This window comes from Jaculus jaculus, chromosome 16 (assembly GCF_020740685.1).
Source record: "Jaculus jaculus isolate mJacJac1 chromosome 16, mJacJac1.mat.Y.cur, whole genome shotgun sequence".
In the NCBI taxonomy this organism is placed as follows: Eukaryota; Metazoa; Chordata; class Mammalia; order Rodentia; family Dipodidae; genus Jaculus; species Jaculus jaculus.
This window is the reverse complement of record NC_059117.1, coordinates 64,928,611-64,939,878: the sequence shown is the minus strand read 5'-3', so window position 1 is coordinate 64,939,878 and position 11,268 is coordinate 64,928,611.

Here is an 11,268-nt window from a genome sequence, read left to right as displayed (position 1 = left end):
CCTTCTAAATATTGCTGAGTCCTGCAATTTCACATCTAAAATGTGTATGGTGATTTGACTAGATTCACTTGGATCTGAATGGAGGCAATTAATACTGTTTATTTAAAACTTTATTGACAACTTCCATAATTGTACACAATATCCCATGTTAACTCCCTCTGTCCCCCAACTTCCCTTTTGAAACTCCACTCTCCATCACAACCCCTCGCCCTCTCAATCAGTCTCTCTTTTTATTTTGATGTCATGATCTTTTCCTCCTGTTATGATGGTCTTGTGTAGGTAGTGTTAGGCACTGTCAGGCTAAAGGAATATTTAAGACAAAACCAGCTCTGAAAATACTTGAAAGGATCCTCCATGTGTAAGAGAAAGAAAAGCATACATATAAGGAACCTGGAAAAAACAAACCATATTCAAATACTAGATAATGTAAGAGAGCAAAGGTAAAAGCAGAAGAACTACAAGAAAAAAAATTTTTTTCGAGGTAGGATCTCACTCTAGCCCAAGCTGACCTGGAATTCACTATGTAGTCTCAGAGTGGCCTCAAACTCATGGTGATCCTCCTACCTCTGCCTCCAGAGTACTGGGATAAAGGTGTACGCCACCATGCCCGGTTCTGGGTTTTTTGTTTGTTTGTTTGTTTTAACTTTCACAATATATAAGCAAAATAATACACCTTTTGTTTGTTTCCTTCTTAAATTTTTAATATATATTTTTATTGACAACTTCTATACTTACAGACAACAAACCATGATATTTCCCTCCCCTCTCCCACTTTTCATAACTTTGTTCTCCGTCATATCCCCTCCCTCTCTCCGTTAGTCTCTCTTTTATTTGATGCCATCATCTTTTTCTTTTATTATGATGGTCTTGTGTGGGTATTGCTAGGCACTGCATGGTCATGGATATCAAGGCCAATTTCTGTCCGGAGAGTTGCATGTAAGGATTGATACCCTTCCTTTGGCTCTTACATATTTCCGCTACCTCTTCCGCAATAGACCCTGAGCCTTGGAGAATGTGAGATGTTTCAGTGCTGGACACCCCTCTGTCCCTTCTTTTCAGCACTTTTGCCTTTTGGGTCATCCCAGTGGTCATCTCCATCTGAAAAGAGGAGCTTCTGTAACCAGAAGTGAGAGTAGCATTAATATATGAATATGAAAATTAAGTGTAATGCTTTCAGGGAAATTTGGTGAGAATAATATATGCATTTATCCAGATAAGAGCAAGCTTTATACCCCTACGGCTCATGACCTCCCCTGCCATAGGCTTTTGATTAGGTTTTCAATACCAGGCATGTATTCCCTCCCATATAGCAGGCTTTCAGTCCAATTAGAGAGCAGTTGGTTCCCCCCAGAGCAGACATGCCACTACTGCACTCATTCAGTCATTTGGCCTATCTGGCCAAACTTGAGGCCTCCAGTGTCTGCTGTTTTCACTACTGATGACTTCTGTCTCCCAGAGGGCTGCGTGCAGTACAGCTTTTTCCAGCTTTCAGTTGGCTGGGCTACAGGGAGAAGGAGTGACTTTGCCACTCAGGTATGTGAAGTCTTCAGCAATAGGATCTTACCATCTCTTTCTCAAGGGAAACCAAGGGCCTTGGCAATAGCCTGTAATGTTTCAGAGGCAACAGGGACCTCCCTGGCCAACAACTCACTGGAAGGTATCCCATCCCTGTAACTGAAATTTTCTAGTAATAATCTATGGCTTCTGGATGTGCCATTACTTAAAAAGGTAGGTTTTCATATGTCTTATTGAGAATATCTTGAATTTTTTTTGCATCAGGTTTTTTTCTTTTTTATTTATTGTAATATTTTTTTATTAACAACTTTCATGATTATGAACAATATCCCATGGTAATGCCTCCCTCCCCCCACTTTCCCCTTTGAAACTCCATTCTCCATCATACCCCCTCCCCCTCTCAGTCTCTCTTTTATTTTGATGTCATGATCTTCCCTCCTATTATGATGGTCTTATGTAGGTAGTGTCAGGCACTGTGAAGTCATGGATATCCAGGCCATATTGTGTCTGGAGGAGCATGTTGTAAGGAGTCCTACCCTTCCTTTGGCTCTTACATTCTTTCCGCCACCTCTTCCACTATGGTCTCTGAACCTTGGAAGGTGTGATAGAGATATTGCAGTGCTGAGCACTCCTGTCACTTCTTCCCAGCACTATGATGCCGTCTGAGTCATCCCAAGGTCACTGCCATCTGAAAAGAGAAGGTTCTCTACCAAAAGTGAGAGTAGTATTAATATATAGGTATGAACATTAAGAGAAGTGTTTACTGGGCAGTTTGGTGAGCATAGTATATACATTTAGCCAGACGGCAGCAGATGTTACACCCCTAGGGCTGATGACTACCTTTGTTTTAGGTTTTCAGTATCAGGGATGTATTCCCTCCCATGGAGCGGGCCTCCAGTCCAATTAGAGGGCAGTTGTTTTCTACCATGACAGACGTGCCACTATTGCATCTGTTGGAAGAATATCTTGAATTTCGATTGACCCTCCTCCCCACTTTCATACAATCTCTTCCCCTGACCTTGCTTAGGCCTTTGCCTTTTCTGTAATCTGTTCTTCTACTTACATATATACAATACCTTCCCTCTCCTCCCTCCCTTATAGCCTTTTTCTGTCCCACTGGCCCCTGCTACCGATTTTTGGTTCTAGCTCACACACAAGTCTATACATTTGTAGCTAGGATCCACATATGAGAGATAATATGTGATGTTTGGATTTCTGAGCCTGGGTTATATTACTTAGTATAATCCTTCCAGATTCATCCATTTCCCTGAAATTTCATTTTTCTTTACCACTGAGTAGAATTCCATTGTGCAAATATACCACATCTTTATTATCCATTCATCTGTGGAGGGACATCTAGTCTGGTTCCATTTCCTAGCTATTGTGAATAGAGCAGCAATAAACATGGTTGTGCAAGTATCTCTAAGGTAGTGAGAAGAGTCACTAGAATATATGCTTAGGAGTGCTATAGCTGGATTGTTTATTTTTTGAGGTAGGGTCTCCCTTTAGCCCAGGCTGACCTGGAATTCACTATGTAGTCTCAAGTTGGCCTCAAACTCACAGCAATCTTCCTATCTTGGCCTCTCAAGTGCTGGGATTAGAGGCATGCACCACCTTGCCCCTGCAAAATAATAACACTTTTTTTTTTTTTTACTTTTTATTTATTTATTTGGGAGAGAGAGAATGGGCACTCCAGGGCTTCCAGGCACTGCAAATTAACTCCAGATGCATGTGCCACCTTGTACATCTGGCTTACGTGGGTCCAGGGAAATCGAACCTGGTCCTTTGCTCTGCAGGCAAATGCATCAACCACTAAGCCCAAGGATCTATGTTCAACTCTCCAGATCTCATGTTAGCCAGATGCACAAAGGTGAGGCAAGCACAGGGTTGCACATGCCCACTACATGGCACAAGCGTCTGGAGTTTGATTGCAATGGCTGAGACCCTGGCACGCCAATTCTCGCTTTTCTCTCTCTCTGTCTCTTGCTTTCTCTAAAAAATTAAAATTAGAAAAAAACTAAATGTTCTGATATTCCTCTGGGCCATTAGATAACTGGATTTTTATTAAAAGTTTTGGGTTTGGAGGGCATTCTTTTCTTTCTTATTTCTTTTTCTTTTTTTTGGTTTTCAAGGTAGGGTCTCTCTCTAGCTCAGGCTGAACTGGAATTCACTATGTAGTCTCAGGATGGACTTAAGCTCACGGTGATCCTCCTACCTCTGCCTCTCAGAGTGCTGGGATTAAAGGTGTGTGCCACAATGCCCAGCTTTTCTTTTCTTTTTAAAAAAATATTTTATTAATTTGCAAGTAGAGTGAAACAGTGAGACAGAGAGAATGGGTACACCAGAGCCTCCAGCCAATGCAAACAAACTCCAAATGCATGTGCTGCTTTGTGCATCTGGCTTTACATGAGCACTGAGGAATGGAAACCTGGTCCTTAGGCTTGGTAGGCAAGAATCTTTTTTTTTTTAACAACTTCCATAATTGTAGACAATAACCCATGGTAATTCCCTCCCTCCCCCCACTCTGCACCCCCTTTTTTGAAGTAAGGTGTCACTTTAGTCCAGGCTGACCTGGAATTCACTATGTAGTCCCAGAGTAGCCTTGAACTCATGAAGATCCTCCTACCTCTGCCTCCCAAGTGCTGGGATTAAAGGTGTGTGCCACCATGCCCTACTCCCACTTTCCCCTTTGCAACGCCACTCTCCATCATATCCCTTCCCCTCTCAATCAGTCTCTCTTTAATTTTGATGTCATGTTTTCCCCCTATTATGATAGTTTTGTGTAGGTAGTCTCAGGCACTTGCGAAGTCATGGATATCCAGGCCATTTTATGTCTGGAGGGGCACTTTGTAAGGAGTCCTACCCTTCCTCTGGCTCTTAAAATTCTTTTGCAATGGACCCTGAGCCTTGGAAGGTGTAATATCAGTGCTGAGCACTCCTCTGTCACTTCTCAGCGCCATGGGGCCTTCTGAGTCATCCCAAAGTCACTGCCATCTGAAAAGAGAAGCTTCTCTAACCAAAAGTGAGAGTAGCATTAATATAAGGGTATGAACATTAAGAGAAGTGCTTACTGGGCAGTTTGAGAAGCATAGTATATACATTTAGCCAGACATCAGCAGACGTTACACCCCTAGGGCTCATGACTACCCCTGTTTCAAGTTTTCAATATCAGGGATGTATTCCCTCCCATGGAGCGGGCCTCATAGGCAAGAATCTTAGCTGCAGAGCCATCTCTCCAGGGTCCCCCCTTTTTTTTGAGGTAGAGTGTTGCTCTAACCCAGGCTGAGCTGAACTATGTAGTCTCAGGCTGGCCTTGAACTCATGGTGGTCCTCTTACCTCTGCCTCCCAAGTGCTGGGATTAAAGGCGTGGAGAGAGAGAGAATGGATGCATCAGCACCTCGTGCCACTGCAAAGGAACTCTAGGTGCATGTGCTGCTTTGTGCATCTGGCTTGACATGGGTGCTGAGGAACTGAACTCCAGTTGTTAGGCTTTAAGGGCAAGCACCTTAACTGCTGAGCCATTTCTTCTTAACCCCCCCACACACACACACTTTTTTTTTTGAGGTACAGTTTCACTCTAGCCCAGGCTGACCTGGAATTCACTATGTAGTTTCAGGGTGACCTCAAACTCATGGCGATCCACCTACCTCTGCTTCCCAAGTGCTAAAGGCATGTGCCACTATGCCTAGCTCCTTTTTTGTTTTAGGGGGGTAGGGTCCCACTCTAGCCTAGGCTGACCTGGGATTCACTATGTAGTCTCAGGCTGACCTTGAACTCACCTTGATCCTCTTACCTCCGTTTTTCAGGTTTTGGGATTAAAGGTGTGCACCACCACACTCAACTTTATTAAACTTAAAAATATATTTTTTATTTACTTATTTTTTTATTTGGGAGAGAGAGAGAGGCAAATAGAGAAAGAATGGGCACATCAGGGCCTCCAGCCACTGCAAATGAACTCCAGACACACACACCATGTTGTTTGTACATCTGGCTTACTGGGGAATCCAACTCAGGTCCTTAGGCTTTTCAGGCAAGTGCCTTAACCACTGAACCATCTTTCCAGCCCCAAACCTTTTTTTTTTTTTTTTTTTTTTTTTAATGTGGGTGAGGTAGGGTCTCACTCTGGCTCAGGCTGACCTGGAATTCACTATGTAACCTCAGGGTGGCCTCGAACTCACGGTGATCCTCCTACCTCTGCCCCCCAAGTGCTGGGATTAAAGGCGTGCGCCACCACACCCGGCACCCCTCATTATTCCTGTTAATTTGATCACCAGGCTCAGGTAGTGTTTGTTGGTTACTCCCCTTTTCATTCTGTAGCTTGGGCAGGAAGTAACTATGTACAGCTAACAGCTAAGGCACAGGGATATGCATCCCCTCTAAGAATAGGCTGTCTGCGACTGGAGAGAGAGCTTAATGATTAAGGCATTTGCCTGCAAAGCCTAAGAACCCATGTTCAATTCCCAAGTACCTATGTAAGCCAGATGCACAAGGTGGCACATGCGTCTGGAGTTCGTTAGCAGTGGCTGGAGGCCCTGGTGTGCCCATTCTCTGTCTCTCCCTCCCTCCCTCTCCCTCTTTGTCTCTCATTGTCTTAAACAAACAAATAAATAAATAAAGGTGTATCAATTAGAATTAATTATTTTTCCTAATTTAGGGCCTGAACAAATGGATCACCTGGGGAAAATAGAAATAAATGTTTCATGAAATTCCTAAAAGTTCCTGCTCCTCTCTGATCCTTGCCTTTGCTGGAGCCATAAGCTAAGGCCAGAGCCCTCACAACTTCTTTCTTTCCTCCCTTATCAAGTACCCTCATCCTCTCAATCTGTCCAATGTTGTAGCAAAAGCCTGGGTCTGCATGGTTCCCTGTGTCCGTGTCACTGGTACTCTTCCCTCCTGCCGGTTACGATAAAACAGTGCTAGCTGTTTGCTTGGGAATGGCATCTGCAGACTTCTGAAAATAGGGGCTGGCATATGACATCCCACCCATGAGCATTCTTCCCTAAAATATTGGGCCCTGGTCCTGGAGGGCCTTTTACCATCCAATCTCAGCCTACTGAACCCAGCATAGCAGCCGCTCCCTGGGCACTCTCTTCTGACATCTGCCCATCTGCCTATACCCCTTCAACTTGTTTCACTTTATGTCCATCTCACCATTGTAGGTCTTGTCTTTTTGCTAGACTGGAAAGAAGGAATCTGTCTTATTGGCCATTCTTCCCCACCAGGAATCTAGTTTAGATAGAATCCCAGTAAAGTAATTTGACATCTACTGACTCCTGTTCATGGTCATGTTGTTCTGCTACTAAACACCAGAGGGCACTGTCACCCTGTCGACGAAAGAGATTATGAGCACCTGGACCTGAAAGACAGACAATGAATGGTTTGCTCCTGAGATTGCATAAGCACTTATTGATCCCATTTGTTCCAGACATTCATTCAAGTTTATTTAGAAGTCTATTTGTGTTGGCTTAGAGGTAACTATAAAAGCCACTAATGATACTGCCATTGAAATCGAATCCTCCAGACTGTCCCTAGAATGCTGTAGACTCAGAGTGGCCTAACTGGCCCTGCTGCCCTTTCCCACCCCACCAGAAGTGGTGACTTCCAGTTCCTAGGGAAATATGTGATGTGGTTCTCGTCTTCCTCTTCCTCCCTGCCTTACCAAGAGGACGTGTGCTCTCTGGTGACTAAGGAAGGAATCCCCATCCTAAAGGATCAGACTCCTTGAAAACGTTTGAAGCCGTGTACGTATCTTTTTAAAGCCTAAACGCATCTGGAGGTCATAAACTGAAGAGCCGATGTTCTCTGCTCACATGTGCGTGAGTGCACACTTTTTAGCAAACCCTTTCTAACTCTGGGTCCCAGAGCAGTGAGACAGCATGAGGCCCCTCCCCTGTGACCCCGTCTAGCCTTTGTCCCCAATAAACAGGAAAGCATCTACGCCACTGGTGTCCATCGTCTGGGCCACCGAAGCCATCCCTAGCCCTCAGGAGCATAGCGAAGGGAACCGTGGCCTCAAGGAAACGATCCCCCATTGTGTTCCACCTATTGGAAATGGTGGATTCGTAAACAGGCCCTTACATTTAGGCCTGGCTTTGTGCTGGGGTGTTGTTTTTTCTTGCCCGAACAATGTCCTTTCCAGTAGGGCCAGCCGTTCACACCATTGTCTGAGACCCTTGGACTACAGGAAACAGCACCAGATTCTTATCAGCTGAGGCAAGTGGAGGTGGTGTGGACAATGCGATCTGCTGCTATTTTGACGTGTCATTCCTCTCTGCCTTTATCTGTGGGTGCAGAGCCCCTTGTCCTCCCAGCAGGCCATTCCGGACTTCAGGGGTCTCTAACACAGGCTACTCCATTTGCACTCTGCTCTAGGCCTCTGTAGATTCATCTTGGAATCCCATCCACTGGCCCCACTTGTCCCTGTCTGCTGAATGGGCTGCTTGTGGGCTAGTGAGAGGAAAGCCTGGACTCCCTTATAAAGATCCTGGAAGACTTTGCAGCAGTTCCCATCCCCAGTGGGAAACGATTGTTTGTGCGGCTACATTAAGGAACTAAATGTTTCCTTAATGAAACTTCAGCAGAGAAAGTGAAAGGCTTCATTAGTACACAGCCTCGAGGGGAAAGGGACCCAGCATGGCCAAGGTGGATGAGGGCTGGGCAGTGGCAAGTGGGCAACAAGCCACTGCTGCCTTCCACACACCAGAGGAGTGGGCGAGTCCGGAAAAGGAGCCAGGGTGGGGGCCCCGCAATCCCAAAGCTCCTTATCAGCTATTGTGTCCAAGTCTGGCCCTGTTCACCCCTTTCCCTCCAAGTTTGTAGTCTTGGGAAAGACTTGTTCTTGGTGTGTGTTGAACTTTCTCCTCGTGAAACCTTCTGCAGCCTAGAACTCGGATGAGGCTAGAGTGAGTCCTTCGCCCAGATTGAAATGGGACTGCTGCTAAGAGGGTGAGGGTAGGCAGCGGAACCTCAGCTGTCACTTTGCTGGACTGGCCGCGCCGTGCGAGCTGGCCCTCCAGGGTCTACAAAGCTCACGTAGCTGCAGCAGGCCGCCAGCCTGCGGAGAAGACAGCCGGCTCCCGCTGGCGTCAGGACTGGGGTGCCTAGGACCTGACTCAGGTGAATGGATGAAAGGGAAGCACTGAGGCCCTCTGAGAAACTTAAAAGGGCTGTTCTCAAACCAGGCGTGGCGGGCACGCCTTTAATCCCGGCACTCGGGAGGCAGACATAGGAGGACTGCCGTGAGTTCGAGGCCACCTTGAGACTACACAGTGAATCCAGGTCAGCCTGGGCTAGAGCAAGACCCTACCTTGAACTCCCCCCCCAAAAGGGGGAGGGGCTGTTCTCTTGACCCTCCCTCAACTTCACTCTTCCTAATAAATTAGACTATCCAATTAATTTTTTTTTTGTTTTGTTTTTGCTTTTTGAGGTAGGGTCTCAGGTCCAGGCTGACCTGGAATTAACTCTGTCGTCTCAGGGTGGCCTTGAACTCATGGCAATCCACCTACCTCTGCTTCCCGAGTGCTGGGATTAAAGGCGTGTGCCGCCACACACGGCTCAATTAAATTTTTTAAATATGTTATTTTTTTTTTTTATTTATGAGAGAGAGACAGAAGGATAGACAGACTCCAGACACTGCAAACAAACTCCAAACACATGTGTCATCATGTGTACGTGGCTTACCTGGGTTCTGGAGAATCAAACCTGGGTCCTTAGGCTTCACAGGCAAACATCTTAAATGCTAAGCCATCTCTCCAGCCCCAGACTATTCAATTTGAGGACAGCCACTGGCACTGGCTTGGGGTGAATCCTAGCTATCACCACCCACGATACATACATACATACATACATATATATATATATATACACACACACACACACACACACACACACACACACACACATATACAGATGACTCTGTCAAACACCAGAGGAGCCAGAAAGAATGTGGGAGGATAGGAGCCAGAGGCAAGAAAGACTCCAGGCCCAAGTGTCAGCAGACGGGTGGCTTGGCAGCCTTACCCCTGGGGCAGTAGGGCCTACTCTGGGGAAGGCCCAAGGATGTGGATGTTGATTGACATCTGGTATTCAGGGCCTCCAGTGTTTGTTTACAAACTTGGGAGGCAAAGATGAACAAATTAATATCATGTGTTAAGGGAAAGAATTAATCTAATCAGCATTTTCCAAAGTGTGCTCTTCAAAACATCAGAAACACAAGCTCTTAACTGCCCTGTGGAAACAAAACAAGACAAGAAGGCCTAAATGTTCTGGAGAATCACAGAGCCCACAGCAGGCATGCAGATAAGCGTTTAGCACCTTCACCCAATCCACCAGTACTGGTCATGGAGGGGCCAAGAAATCCTGGAATCTGCCAAACCTAGAGACCAGGAGCTCATGGAGGGTCTCCTGGGATTACCGGTTCACAGGACACCATTTTGGAACCAGTTGACTGGTCTCTTTGTCTGAGCCCCTTCCCATCTTGAAACCGGTCTGGGAAATCATGAAGCAGAAGCCCTGAGATCAGGGGAAATATGAGACTTAACGGAAAAAGCTGCAAGAGGAAGATAGAAGGAGGGTGAAATTGCTGAGGCAGGAAGTAGGGCTCAAGATGGAAGGTGGTTCAGGGAGGGAAAAGAGGAAGAAGGCGGGGCCAGAGGGTCCTTGGGAACATGGTGGCGGTGGCAGGGCAGGGAGAAGGGAACAGTGGGGGCTGTGTTTGCCAGAACCAAATGGGCACAATGGCTACGCCTGTCAGTGATGATGGTGGCTTGGGTTGGAGTGACCGGGCTTCAGAGTCTATCGGGCGAGGTGTTGGGGGGAGGGGTCGGTAAAAGGAGGACGCCAGTTCCAGGCCCAAGCCTACAAGATGGAACCAACGACTGACTTGTTAAGTGCCCCCTCCCAAGGACCTACCCAAGCAAGAAGCCTGCTGTCTCTCGTCTTTAAAGTGTGCTGGGTTTTTGTTTTTTTGTTTTTTTTTTTCATCTCTCTCCAGCACCAGTGAGTATGCTCTTTGAGCAGCGGGCATGATGTCACTGGAGCAGTGGGGGGTGGACGATCTCAGAAGGCCTTCTGAACATGCCCAGTGACTCTCAGGACCTCCCTTCCTCCCCAGAAGCTGCAGCCCCCACAACCCAGCCCAGCCTAGGCATGAGCTCAGCGGCCTTAATATACATTGGCATGTGGCTCAGGATGAAGGCTGGCACTGTTACAAATGTCAAGTGCTGTAAAAAAGAAACAGAACTGTCTACATGCCTGCATGGCCTTTGCCACGATACCCTGCCCCCTCAAGATCCTTCTGAATTTCAAAGAAGGTCAGCTTTACTAGCCCTCAGGACAGGATTTTCCCAATTCACTGAGCAATCTGTTTCATAGGCAAAGCCCTCTGACTCCTTCCTTCCCATGTTAACTGACCATTGATCTCCCTGTTAGAAGACACCACGTAGGATGACCTCCTGATCTCAGGAAACACATGGGGCAGGCCGTTCCTTCCCAGTTCACATACCTCGCACTGATCATTTGAGTATAGAAACATAGACACAAGCCAGGTATAGTGGCGCACATCTTTAATCCCAGCACTCAGGAAGCAGAGAGGGAGGATCGCCATGAGTTCGAGGCCACCCTGAGACTACATAGTGAATTCCAGGTCAGCCTGGGCTACAGTGAAATCCTACCTCAAAAAAAAAAAAAAAAAAAAAAGAAAGAAAAGAAAAGAAAAAAGAAAGAAGGACACAAGTACAATAATGACATAATTA